Raw genomic sequence first — 15,418 nt, forward strand, 5'->3', positions numbered from 1 at the left:
CTTTAACAAATGATCTTCTGTCTTCTGGAATGCAACTTTTAAAATACTAATGCCAATAATCTTGCAAAGAAGATTTACCATTTAGGGATGAAATAAGAATTGGAATAATAATAAAGAAGGAGCTGCTTCATGGCTCTACTTGATTCTTTTCTTCATTTTTTGAATTTTGCTATGCCAGCCTGTCACAAATAGTAATAAAATGTGAAAGCCTCATTAACATCTCATTCATTAACTTGAGCAAGACAAGTCTGTAAATTCCAGCAGAGGAAATCTGAGTTTGTGCTCTGAAAACAGTCCTGGATTTGCCCTTTCCCACATTCCTTATCTGCTATACCACTGTCGGTCGGCTGTTGGTCTTCAGCCACTTCTTCAAGGACTCTTTACCTTCTTAGGTTCACTTGGTTCAAATGGACAAAAGGAAGAACAGTAAAGAATAGTCATCATGTTCCACCGGAAGTAAGATCTCTTTGCACATCCCAGTTTCTAGCCTGGTGCCTTAACCTCTACACCAGTGTTTCTCAACCTCAGTGACTTTAAGATGTGTGGACCCCAACTCCCGGGATTCTCCAGCCAGCCATGCTGGAGTCCACACATCTTAATGTTGCTGAGGTTGAGAAACACTGCTCTACACCAAACTGGCTCTCTTATTAATGGATTAATATCCACCTTAAATCCAACCACCCTAGAACAAAGACTGTTGCCCTGTCTTCTATTGTTTTGGCTTCTGCAACAACTTTCCACAGCCTGAAACCCACCTGATGTGCTGCAAGTGGAATTCTCAGCCTCCATCTGGTGGGCATTCTGGGAGCCATAATCCCAATACATCACCAGGTTGAGGAAAATTAAGTTAAACGCTCAAGTTTGCCTGTACCTTAATATTAGGGAGGCATTTTTCATCCTCCAATATGTCTTTCGTATATCAGCAGACTTGCATTTTTTGTGCCCTACCTCTCCCTTGCTTTCCTTTGTCAACAACAAAATGCAAATTATAGTAAAGGCAACAATAAAACCCACTCTGGATGGAATTGTCCAACGGGACACAAGAATGTCACTATTCTCAGGCTGTACATTTTCTCCCTAAAAAGCAAGCTTGTTCAGGAAATTTATACATTTTAATATGCCTGGCTGGATTGTGAGGAAAATACAAGAAAGACAGTGTTTTGTGGGAAAAAATAGTGTGGAAGCCTATCCAGTATTTCCTTATAAGGAATATTATTGTTGCTGTTAATTAGCATTGGCTTTAAGGAACAATAGGGATTTTCTGCCCAGCTGTATCATGTCTTACAGCAGTTGTTTTTGGAAAATTCTGTTTTCTTGGCACTTTGCTTGAGGTGTTGGTTATACATTGTGTCACTAAGAAACAGTATGTGAACATGAGGTAAATAAATGTGTTCTTTTTTGTGGGGTGGTGGTGGTGGCCGCGGCAAATATTCCTGCACATTTGTAGAAATTCCAGAGGCAGCTAGGAAGATATTTTTTTCTCAGGAGAATTTATTTGAATTTACTTAGTAACATGTGTTACAAATGTTATTCCCATTCCTTTTATAGATAGCAATTAAATCCAAAACCAAGGTGGACAATCTTTGGATTATTTAATAATGTGTGGGGTGCAGAGAGGACCACATTGGATGGGGGCAGTGACATAAAGTAGGCGAGGGTTTGTCACTTACAATGGGGTTAAAATCTGAGTTCCCCCATTTTAGGCTTTCAAACGATGTAAAAACTATTTTAGAGTTTATCTTACAGTTTTTGTGTTTCCTTCTTTCTATACTGGGAAACCAAACTATTGATTTATTTGGCAGCATGATAGGGGTGGGGTGACAGAGTCCTCAGATGAAGGTACTTCGAATTGCAGGGTGCCCAAATATGACTGAAGATATAGTGGCTGGATTCACATATCTTAAGTCATAAACTGACTTATTTTGTTCTGGTTTAGTTCGTTGACTAGTTTCAAGCTACTATGGCTTATAAACCATGATTATGATCTAGCTTATTAAGCAAACCATCATGAATTGCTTTCGTATTATTCAGCAATAGCAAAGTTAAAACTCAGGGATTTTCTTTGGTTTATATACAAACCAAATTCTTTGGGAATAAGAGATACTTTCAGATTTGAAATGTTGTGTAAAGTGCACCTTGGTGGGCTCCTGATTATGGGTTTAATCTCCATTTCCATTTAACATTTCCTCCAATGCCCTGGAGTGATGCTGTATTGGAGGTGTTATGGGAAATTCAAAATAATAGTCCAGATATCAGTGCTGATGGGCACTGCTGGCATATTGGAGACCTGGTTGCTGGATTATATTCCAGTTTGCTGAGATATGGCTATTTGAATTGCACTGAGAAGAGGAGCCTACTATCTTGAGTCATTATTTGGGATCTGCTACCCAGGAAAGTGCTATAAATGTTTTATTCTATTAGAGTGTCTCCCAGACACCATAATGTATGAGCAACTCTTTTTCATTAAACTCTTAGAGGGTAACAGTGGTGGAGGAAATGATTCATGGATGCATTTCCAGCACATTCTGATCATATGAGCAGTTTCTGAGGAATATTATCTATACCAGAAATGCATGCTCCTACCATAGAAATGTTCCAGAAGATCAGGGTGAGTCATGATTCCCAAGTTCTTTATTATGGCTTCCCCACTGGCAGGAATGGAACATAGCTCATGATAAAACACATTCTCTCTGTACACAAAGTTGTGTAGAGACTGGTAGGAACCAAATGTATGTAAAGTCATAGATTAGACATCCTAACTTACAGTAGTATTACTGATGCTACTGGATATACTCAGAATATGACTATATCTGGATTTAAACCATTATTTTTAGAAGGCTGAACTGTCATATATTGATTAGTTTAATAAATGACCAAAGCATAAAGGGAGAATTATGAATGGCACACGTTCAGTTTCATTGCTTTCAGTAGGAGAGATTTAAGCCCTGCGCTATGCTCAAAATCAGTTTTAGGTGTTCTACTGAGAATGTTTAGTACACGATTTAATTCTTCCTTTAAAATCAATGGGATTTTATAATGCTTAACTACGGAGGGATCATGTTCTGTTGCAGCCATAAACCATATTCCAGAGTGGCCTTTGTGGAATTCAGTCAGACCAGCTGAAAACTAGTGATGTGAGGATTCTAGCGCAAATGATCTGGTTAGCAAATAGATTATTAGATCATACATTGTGAAAAGAACCATGGCAAAACCTTGTTTAACCCCAGATTCTTTTTGCTGGGGTTAAATTTCCAAGACTTTCCTGGAAGCATCTGAGTAGTCATATTCTGTGTCACATTGGAGAATTGTAATTAGTTACTTCGTTTAGGAAAAATGAATTATCTTACTGAAAAAAAAATCTTTTTCTTTTAAGAAATATTGATGCACTCATTTAGGAATTCCAGCAAATTTCTTCCACTCTTCTCTTTCTTAGGAGTTCTGTAACCAAAATGCTATGAGAAACTTTACTGGGTTGGCTCCAGTAGTGGCTTTATTGGACCAGTTGTCTCTTTTCTGTATTTGGTTCATCCTGAGCCAAAGGAAACCCTGAGAGGAGGTGGTGTGTCTATGACCTTAAGTACAAGCAGCCTCTTGTGCAGCCTCATGAAGCTTTGAGGACTATGGTGACTGTGTGTGGTTAGACAAATGCTTTATGTGGATATAGTTAAAAGGGCTTGTGAGCAGGTGGCATTCCCAAATGCTTCCAAATAAATCTGCACATGTTGTATAAGGTCAAACCTACCCATGCTTGGGGTTTATTGGTAGCTCAAATAGTAATAACAGACTCTTGTGTCCCTACTTGAGGTCATAGATTTCGACACACATTGTTAACACTGAGACAGTGGAGGAAAATATGAACAAGTTGGAATCTTGCAGGAGTGTAGTGAATACTTTTGCCATGAGGAATACCGAGTCCTATCACAAAATAGAAAAAAGGGGTGGGGGAGCAGAATAAAGGATTTTAAAAATCAAGAATAAGGGATGAACACAATTAAATGTTTTACTCTGACAGTTCCCTTGGTCTTATCTATAACTATCGCTGTACAATATTTTACAGTAGCCATTATGGATTGCCTCTTTTGAGTTGGGAGTTGGAGGTACTGTTTTCCTGTCTACCTACCTGCATAGCCATTTCCAGAAGGTGGTGCTGAGGGATTATTGCTCTGTCCTTCAGCAGTTAAACCATGGCAAGAGCTCAGGATTTCAGTATATTTCCCATATAATTTTACATCTTTGCAAAGAAGCTGGTGAGAATGCTATCTGGGGATACAGAAAGAAGTGTCATGAGTCAAACATGACATCCAGCTTTACCTCTTCTTTTGATCCAACCCAGGTGAGGCAATGTATAATCTGAATCTGTCATGAGTAAGGATGGCGAGCAGGGGGCTCTCACCCAGACTGTCAAGCGCATGCGTAGCACTGAGGAACTGTTCAGCCATTCAAAGAGACACAGATCGGGACCGCCTTAACCTTTGGGGTTTATATGGCTGGGTTTTCCCACGCCTTCTCAGTTTGTTAGGATTCTTGTTAAGTACTACTAATAAATATTAGAGACCAAGTCCTCGCCTCAGTGTGTTTCCTGGTAATCAGGACAGAATCAATGACCAAGTTAGTCATGGACTGAAGGACTGTCCATGTAAATTGTAGCTCAGTTTAGAAAAGAAAGTGCTACCATTTGTGCCATAGGTGTCCACAGCTAACCACAGTGAAAAAGTGAATGTATGCATACAGTGATGTCATGAAGCAAACCCCACACTTTTTACTTGTGTCCTGACACCAGACACAACTACCTAAGTCTTGGGGTTTGCGTTGTGATGTCATGAGGCATGTTTCACCACCAATACCGCCGCCCAGAGTAACTTGCTGAGATGGGCGGCCATAGAAATCAAATGAATGAATGAATGAATAAATAAATATAAATAAATAAATACCACCACCCCCGGGTCAGGGATGCCTATGATTGGATCAGTGTGATGGGTCATTAATTCAGGTGACTGACATTCAAACTCTTTGGAGGAAGTTTCCATTTTCCTTGAAACTCAGGTGCACTGCTTGAGCTACTCAAGTATCCATCATTATCATAGGAGGTGTTGGCAGCCTTGATGGCTGCAAGCACATTTTATTAGCTAAAATAGCTGCTGTATTTCTATTTGGAAGGGTTTAGTCAGGCATCAACTATCTATTCTCTGGTAGTCCATCTCCCCAAGTATGGATTACTCAGTATGTTGTACATGGGATTACTTTTGAAAATAAATTTAAATCGAATCAAAACAGAGCTGCTCAGTTGCTAACTGGGGCTGATTGATATGGTTGTATGATTCTAACACTTTGTCAACTATTCTGTCTTCCATTTCTGAGTTTTCTTTGAAATGCCTAGTGCAGATGTCAAAAATTCTAAATTGCTTGTGACAAGAGGAATCTCCACTTCCAGATTCATTCTCTGTTTCTCCCTCTCTGATTTGTTTTGTTTTTTGTTTGGATTTGCTGCCTATCTCACCAAAAGGACTCTGGGAGGCTCACAAAGGCATCTTTGAAGGTGCCCCTGCCAATAAAGGTAAGCAAGTGGCTATAAGGAAGGAGGTTTTCTGGATTGTGGTATGCAAATTATGGAAAGCCCTCCCCCAGAAGGATCACCTAGTGCCCACATTGTCATCTTTCTGGCAAAGACACCTCTTTTCCCAGGAATGTTCATTCTAATATATTGTTATTGTGGTGATTGTTGAATTTGTTGATTTCATAATGTATTGTTTTATTCTTTTAGATTTAGGTAGTCTATCCAGAGTACCTTTATTACTGTGTGGAATAAAACACAACTCAATAAAGAAAATTGAAGTTCATTTAGAATGAAATCCAAGTGGCCTCTCCAATGGAACAACTTCTGCCGATGGAATGGAAAGGTGAGTGATTCCCTCTCCATCGTGCAGCCCTGTTGCAAGGGGAATTTGCTGGATCAGATTTCAAAAGAGCAGAGGCAGGGAAAAGAAAAGCTCCATTGCAATGCAGAATGTCACCTTTTACTTACAAATGAGATATGACTCAGGCAGGTGGCTCACTCTAAAGGCCACTGTTCCTTTTCAAATATTAGAACCATGATTACATTCATATAGAATGTCTAAAATGTACACTGTGAATATGGCAAACATGGGAAAAATGTATATCAGAAAATATATATGGTCTCTGCAGATCACCAAAGAGCAATTATAGAGTGTGATGTAAATATAACTGTTGGAATAAAACAAGGGGAATTCACATCTAAATTACCACTCAGTCACAAAGTTCAGTGGATTACTTGGGGCAAGTGATTGTCTTTCAGTCTGATCTACCTTCATGAGGTGGTTGGGGGGATCATATTGTGGTTGATGGCAGGGAGAACTGGATAAAGTATGCCATCTTCAGCTCAGCAGGGTAGAGGAAAGATGGCATATAGAGGTAACTAGACAACCCATGACTCATTAGGTCATTGTTTAAGAGATATTTCCTAACCAGATTCCTTAATGCCTTCAACAATGGCAGAGCTTCTAATGTACTGGAAAAGTTCTTCAAAAATTCAGGGACAGATGTATATGCCTTGAAAGTAGCCAATGTTTAGCTGTATAACACAGTCAAACATCAGGAGCTGAACCACAGGGAATGTTTTATGACATTTTGTATTATGTCATGTTATGTCATATTATGTCATGTATAAAAATGTTTTATAAAATTTACCAAATTTCTATTCCACAGGAGTCATGGGTCCTGGATTTTGGACGCATTCTGTAAGTTAGCCCATCTGAGGTATCTTGCTTCAAAAATTGTTGCCCTACAATGCACTGTTTCACCCAGTTAAAGGTTACAAGGTATCAAACAGACCCAAGAGTTTTAGTACTATTTAGATAAAATGGGAATATATAGTTTTCTTTGCTGACCTGCATACGTAATGCTAATCAGGCCTTGTTGCTGAATAATATACCAAACGGACCATATTATGCAATCAAGGAATGGCTATACTGATATAGTTTACATTCTATATATATACACACAAACACATACATACATACTGTGTGCATGTATGTATGTATGTGTGTATGTGTGTGTATATATATATATATATATATATCATTTTACAAAGCACAGGGCAAAACGTTCATGAAATCATGGGAAGGGAGGGGATCGTTCTATCCATTTCATTGGTAGGCTTTACATATGCATTAACCGTATTCTTAAACTAAAAATAAAGAATGAGACTTACCTCTTTAATGTGAAGTTTCCTGAATTTGAAATAATTTTTTAAATAAATTGTGATCTCCCAGGGAACCCCTAGTGACCTCTTGTGGAACCCTCGGGTGCCACAGAACGCTGGTTGAGAAACCCTGCTCTGTACTATGGCAGTCTTTAAAGCAGCACAGAGCATTTTGTCATGGCTTGATACAAGGATCCTGTTCACACCATTAGGATTTATAGCAGTAATTTGGTTGGACACACAGAGTTGCTTCTCCAGAACTGGGGTCCCTTTAAGTTATGTTGGGTAATGAATTATTCTTAACAAAATCCACTTTCTTCCCATTCCCTATCACTTTCCATACTCCAGAATTTACTCCCCAGCAACGTTGGCTCCTTCAAGATAAGCTATTCAGGATCCTATACCTCCTCACAACTGCAGTATTATTCTTAACATGCATTTTATATTCTTACATCATCTGCTTATTTCCTTGTTCCTGATTTTTGCATCTTGTCTGTATCATCAGAGCACCTGCCTCTTCTTGCCTTTCACCCATGCAGCCTCCCTCGATTTGTGTCCTATAAAGTTACAAATGTGTATTTGTATCCAACCTGCAAGGAAAATGGACAAAATAATTATTACAGGCATGGGGTGGGGAGCTATTTCCTCCCTTGTTGCTGCTAGCTTTTGCTTTAGGGCAGTGTTTCTCAACCTCAGCAACTTTAAGATGTGTGGACTTCAACTCCCAGAATACCACAGCCAGTATGGTGGCTGGGGAATTCTGGGAGTTGAAGTCCACACATCTTAAAGTTGCTGAAGCTGAAAAACACTGCTTTAGGGGATAATTCCCTCTTTGATGCCAACTGGCAAACCTCATTCCACTCTCAGTTTCTTCATCAAGGGTTTCCACTAGAAGACATGCCATATACACAAAGAAGGACACAACTGGATTCAAGCTAAGGGGATAATATTGAGACAAATTAATGATCAACCAATTTTGTACCATTTTATAGGACTGCTGTAATGTATGTTTTGTTCTGACTGTTAAGGGCATCTGTTGGATATATCCCATATCCCAAATCTGGGATCTCTGGGCAATTACTAAGCTCCTTGGATAAAATTCACCACAGATCCCTGCCTTGGGCCTGTTGCATTATTTTTCTAGCCTGACACAATGATCCGCACCAGGCAGCCAGATCTTTACACTTCTCACAGTGGTCCCTCTCTAACATCACTATGCACATCTATCTATCTATCTATCTATCTATCTATCTATCTATCTATCTATCTATTTATAAATTTATTCACTGCCCATCTCTCCCCAACCAGGGGGACTCTCAATCACAGAGAGTCACTGTGAGGAACCCGAAGTCAGCGTTGTCTCAGCCAGTCAGGATCGCTTGGAGTATTGCCACTATAGCCAGCCAGAATCAAGTGATAGAGGAGGGCGGCCACCAGAGGGCAGCCCTGGAACCAACCCTCAGTCTGTAGGAGAGGAACGTGCAGCTACTTCATTTGGAAATTAATTTGAAGGCAACCAGACTGAATCTGTGAACTGAACCTACAGTCCGTATCGAACTGGAACATAGATTTGAATCATGGAGTAGAATCTCATACTTGAATACTTATCAAGCAAATGGTGCCTTCCAACACTATGATTCTGTAGAATAATAATAACAACAAAAATAATGTATTTCATGTATTACCAGGCTTACTGAACAATCAGTGCAAGACTATTGCTTATGCCATCACACGATCATAGGGTATGACTACTGAATGAGCCTTCTCCTTAGGTTATTGGCTCTCTCCTTACAGAAATTTACAAAAGAAAATACATTGAAATGGAGAGTGAATGAAAATAGTAGAGCAGACTGATGGTTTTTTCAATTCCTAGATAAGTGTGTCCCAGGGCAACTGGTAAGAAGTGTGAAAAATCATCACCTGCTTTTTCTGGGGCTGGGAATGGTCACTTGCTATGATATTCTTCCTGAGAGGTAGAAGTGTCCCTCACTGAAGACCTTGGTCCCTTGGCCAGTGGATGAGATCAAAATGTGGTGAGTTTTACATAGGAAGATGGTAATGCTATGTCTATGTAGGCTGAGTTATTTTCTATCTTTTTCACTTGCAATAACTCTCTTAGGAGAAGACTACATTTCATTAAGTCAGTACATGCTTTGCATGCAAAAGACTCAGGACCAACCCCTGGCATTTCTGGATAAAGTTCAAATAGGTAGTTCAGACACTAGAGATCTAGATGTATCATTAGGATCCATCTAGATAGCTGCTTCTTATGAATGTATAACTTCTTATGAATGTTTCATGCAAAATTTGGTTTGGATCATAATTCAGCAATCCAGAAAAATACTTTGATTCATTTTAAATCAACCTGGAGGTCAGATCTTTATCCTGATCTGGAAATATATTTTTTTTCCTCCAATTGACTGACAAACAACTATAATATTTTTTCTACTGGATAAGACCTGTAAATATTGCTGTTTTTTCAGGGGGATAAAAGACTGTCAGACAAATCAGCCTTCAATAGACACATAGAGATAAACCACATTTATACACCATTCAAAAGAGACAATAAAAAAGCTAAGAAGGAAACAAAAGGACCAGAACACATCCTCTCCAGCAGCCTACACCCAGATAAACAGGGATTAAAGCAGGCAAACAATCAAGCAGAAAACAATTCCCTAATCAAGGAACTACCAAGGAGAAAACGACACCCCCACCAACACTGGCAGGGCAAGCTTCCAGGAATTCTCTAGCATTTTTGGATTTATCTTGGTCTAGGATGCTCACAGTTTCCCAGCTGCAACTATGGTTGAGTCTGTCCGTGTGTTGCGAGATTAAGGAGTTCTCATCATGTCTTCTGACTGCTAGTTGGTGTTCACGGATGTGCTCTGCCAGTCTTCTGCCTGTCTATCCTACGTAGTGGCTGTTACAGTCCTTACACTGTATGTTCTAGATGACTCCTGTTTTTTCTTCTTGAGCTACTGAGTCTTTTGGTTTACTTAAGATGCTTTGGAGGGCTTTAGTTGGTTTGTGTGCTATGGTTACTTAATCATAACAGTGACAGTCTATGGGGAAGAAAGTTCAAAATCTATATCCGGCAATATCTGTATTAGAACCAACAATATGGCACAAAAAACAGTGTGAATTTTCAATATCCCTGTAATTCTACATGGCAAGATGTTACAAGAAACTAGGAAACAGGAAAGAAACAAAAAACTCTCAAACTCAGCTCATATCTCCCAATGGCGTAAACATTTGATCTAATTTTTGAATTTTATCTTCCCTGATAAAGCGTTCTGGAACATTCAAAAGCTTATATGCCTTTTTTGTGTTACCTTTTGTGTTATCTTGCTTACACTTAATAATGAAAATAAAGTGGAACTTATAGGAACACATAGATAGCTTTTAGGCATAGTTACTTAAATATATGAAATAAGATGAATGAGTGTCTCAATTTCTGCCTAGAGGACTCAAGAAGAATGTTCTCAAACAGAACTTTGGGAACAGCTTTTTCTTCCTAAGTTCTCAACTGCTGAGTACTTTGCTGGCAACTATGATTTTCACACAAGGGACTTCCAACTTGGCCCACAAAGGTGGTATTGATGAAGCTGTAGAGGCCCCTGAGTTGATGGTAGCAATGATTTGGAAGGAGCCATACCCTGCAAACTGCAGCTTAAGTGGGATCTGGAAGTAAGCAGGTAGGCTGATAAGTGATTCAGGCTTTTGTATTTCACTCCCAAACTCAGTGCCTGAGACTGACAGGGATATAATTTCCCACCTGATGTCCTTTGCACAGTTTTTGGGGTATTGGTGGGCTCAGTGGCTTGGCTGAGATTTTGCTGATGCCATTGGATCTCAGGTTCAGGTACCCAACTACAACTATGGCCCAGCTCTATGGGTTCCTCAGTACTTGTTGTGGATACACACTGGTAGAAGTCCAGCTTTTTTCTGTGGAGGCAACTGAGTCTTTCTGCTAGGCAGATCCATTCAGCCTTGTGTACTCTGAGGCATCCATCAATCTACATGCTGAACTATATCAGTCCTTGTAGTGTGGCAGGGCATTCAATTTGGGTCAGTTCATTCAAGACCCAGAGTTGCAGGCATTGCTACTGTTAAGTAGGCAGCTGTATAGATTGAATAAATAAACAGTTGATTGCAAGTTGTTAATGACAAGAAGTAAATTTGGTGCTGTCCAGATGTATTGGACTAACTTTATATTTTGCACCCAGCATGGGGATTGTCACCCAACATATCCAAACACAACCAGTGTGGGGAAGATTGAAAATGGATAATTCTAGTCCTTCCTTGCTATTGTAGAATCAGTACCAAGTAGATAAATTCTCCTGTATTTTTTCCTATTAGTCTAATTCCATTTGATGAAAGAGAGTTTGCTGTAGAGATTTTTGGAAACTTTCTCATGGGTGAAGTGTGGTGTTCTTGCACTTATAAGATGGCCTAGGTACCTATCAATGTTCTTCTTTCATTGGACAAGAATCTTTCCAAGGTTTTCACTCTCCAGTTAAATCCCAAAGGTGAATATTGTAAGAAAAAATTCCCACTTTATTTTCTTTTCACTAGTGATGCTACTGTCACCACAGAGGGGACTCCTACCCTTGTGAAATTGTTGGAGAATTTCTCCTTCTCCTGGAGAAATTACCTACCCACTTTGTTTGCCCACAAATTTGGTGGAAAGAATTGAAATACCTTTTGACACCAGTTCTTGTTAGGATATAAAGATGATTCAATTCCAATAAAAATGGCAAAGAAGAAGAACAGTTGGTCATAAGCTTGGAGAACAATTGCATGAGTCTGCATTTTCTTGTGTCTTATCATTTTTCTAGGATGAGATGAAGATCTAAGCAAGGAAGCCGAATCTTGACTTCCTCTTTCCCCTTTTTGATCCTCTGCCTCAAGCAATTATGTTTCCTGAAATTACTGCTAAGAATGACTTTCTTATGACCCTGTCTATGCGGATACTCTCAGGTAGCCTGAATTTGAATCAAATAGCCCCTTGCCAACAGTTCCCAAAGGAAATGCTGCTGCAGTGCTATTTCTCACAGAATAACAACCAAACGGAATCTATTCATGCCTGAAGCTGTGGTATATTCGTCATATGATATACACAAGGAAACACAATATGCACAGAACATCAACTAAAGAGATACTTGTAGTATTGGTTATGCCTGTAGAAATGTAAGACACACATTTCTATAAATACCATAACACACATGGGGTTTCAAATAGGGGCTGATATATATCCAAAATACTTCATTTTATTTGGATTAAAAAAGGAACTTGGCTAGAGTGCATCATGCAATAAACTTTGGCTGTGACATCCATCCAAATGGCAAACTTGCAGAATTTTGGTTGTCTCTAGATGCATTTAGGCAACCCAGAACATGCTGGATCAGACTTCTCAACAACAAATAATCAAGCAATGAGATTACATGGCTGCAAACATACCTGAGCATTTCCCCTGCTTCCTTTCTCTCTCTCCCTTCAGTTATAAAAAGGGACATTTGTACAGAATTCCAATATTGAGAGGCACCACTTTGGCTCCCAGGCAGGTCAGGCATGTAAGAAATGGGAAAATTGAGGACTTTCTGAATTTTTGTAGAGGATTGGGAGAATGTTGTTTGGCACAGGTGTTTCTGTAATTCTGATACTTTGGAAACATTCACTGTGATCCACAGGGTCCATGCTGAGCACACAGCTGTTCTAGCAAATGTTTCTATGTATATGATATTTTGCTTTAAAGTGTTTGGTTTGCATCATACAAAACAAATGAGATTCCCTCCCCCCAGTATATTTTGCTGGTGATAATGAAGGATGGGTGCAGAATGATTTTCTTTACTATTGTTTCCAGCAGGATTAACTTGAATGTAACTTGAATTTAATCAATCTAGGATTAAGTCATCTCAGTCTTGAGCAAAATCTCTGCAGGCTCATGGACTGGTCATGCTCATGTAAAGATGTTAAAATAGTGTGCTTTCTAAGCATCAGTGATTTATAGAAGTAAGTTTCATACATTGATGATGTGAGGATCTTGAATGGTGTATTTCCAGATCAAGGATATGTGGCTAGTTAAGGGTGTCACTCATTAAGAAAATCATAGCAATTGCACCAATTCAGTTAATTTACCATTCCTCAACCATAAAAAATTTAACAGCATTAATTATAGATTAAGAATAAGATTATAGCCTTCCCAAAATAATCTTGACTTACCCTTCTCCTCTGTGAAATATCTACCTCTGTGGCAATTGTCTTTCTTCCTCCTGTTCTAAAAATCACATAGAAATAAAATCTACCAGACACCTTCTGTTTGGATTTACCCTAAACTGGTTTAGAAATGCTACTTGGCAGATGTGCCATGATACAATTTGGGCTAAGGCCATCTTCTCTTGAGCATTTAAAAAAAAAAATTAATCTAGGTGCATGGTACTTATTGGAAGTTTACTGCCCCTGTTTTATTCCTTTGTAAAATTGTGGACAATGCTGCTGCTGCTTTTTTTAGTGGTTGATGAAGTGAAAGTCATCTTTTTATGTACCAGCTCCCTGAGTTCAACCTTTGCTTCTTGGGAAATATTCACCCAATGCACAGCACTTTTGAATTTAAAAGACTGATATACAGTATGCTATGTGGTGCTGTGTATCTGTTAATCCCATGGCAGATGCTGAAATCTCTCACTGAAACCAGTAGATTTAAAAGTACTTTATACTGCCCTTGGTTTCTTTCTAAAATTCCTAAATGCACTCAGATCTGTACATTGATTTTTTGAAAAAATGAGTTAAGGAAATAAAAAATATAGGAGATATAGGCAAACAAATTCTAACAAGATGTTATTTGAGATCTCATTTCTCCAAAAAATCAGTGAGCAGGACTCTGGTCATTAATTGTGATGCGTACTGCATGTTTCAGAAAGGCATTAAAAAATGTCACTCTTATATGTTCCAAGAATCCCCTGAGATCTATCTTGTTAGGATTGGGAAAGAACCATTTGGGTGGCACCTGCTCTTTGAAATATTGCTCATTATTTCCAGTTAATGCAAGATGCCATACTGCTTGGGAAGGGAGACTACACCATCTACTTCTCTGTGCCTCCACCCAGGTACTGTTTGTAAGATGGCCACCGAGATATCTGTGAAAACATTGCACAAATGATGTCCAAGGTAATCCAGAAAGCTTGGTCCAAGGAAGGGTCCCTTACAGGAAAGACTTGAGCCTGGGTCAGTTCAAGGGTCAGGATTTCAGTCAGGAAGAGATGAGGGACTAGCCCAGGCAGTCACCAGGATTTGAGACTGACTTGAAGGCACAAAAAAAAAAAAGGGAGTTAGGCATAAAGATATCTGCCACATAACAACAGGACTCCCCTTGTTGGACTCAAGGTTCCAGGGTTATCTTGCTCCTCAATCAGTTCCAGATTTTCCTCTTAAAAGAAGTTGTCCCAAGGACACATGACACATTCCTGAGTGAAATGCATTTTCAGTTTATAGAAAATTGGATTGAGACTTGAGAGGCATGGATTTAAGTTGTAAAGTTAAGTGATATTGGATCAATGCTGGGATCTAGCAGCTGGTATATTTGGACGAAAAGAAGATTTAAAGAACTACCGAAATAAACCACACTGCAGGAATCAAGCCTCAGAAACTACCAAGGCAAGAATGATTATACGTGAGTCAGGACAGCAAAATTCATAACTGAAGCTACTAAAATCAGTCTTGAAAATATTACCAGTGCTGTATTTGTTCTGCTCTGAGGTAGGAACATTGATCCAACATGTCAAACTATTTATTATTTATTAAAAGTTGCTTTTTTACCCATTAATATTTTGTCTGGAAAGATCAGACCATAGACTGTAGCTTGATTTCAAGGTATGGATATCCTGCTCTTGCAGTTGTGTTATCTTGTATCTTCAGTTGGCAGCTGTGCAAGAAAGAGGTTGGTTTTCATATTATGCCCATATGGCACATCTGTTCAATTAACAACACTTATAGTTTCCCTGCAGCTGGATTTGGAGGAGTCGCTGATGCAAATTCAGATATCTTATTTCTTCTCAATATTCCATTTCCATCCAACAGTCTCGAAAACGGATTGGGTTGAATGACTTAAAATTAAAGTCACATGAAGGTTGCATGTGACTGTCTCTGGACAGGGTTGATTATGCAGCTAATGCTAAACCTGAATGATAAAGCGTGGATAAC

This window comes from Candoia aspera, chromosome 2 (assembly GCF_035149785.1).
Source record: "Candoia aspera isolate rCanAsp1 chromosome 2, rCanAsp1.hap2, whole genome shotgun sequence".
Classification (NCBI taxonomy): Eukaryota; Metazoa; Chordata; class Lepidosauria; order Squamata; family Boidae; genus Candoia; species Candoia aspera.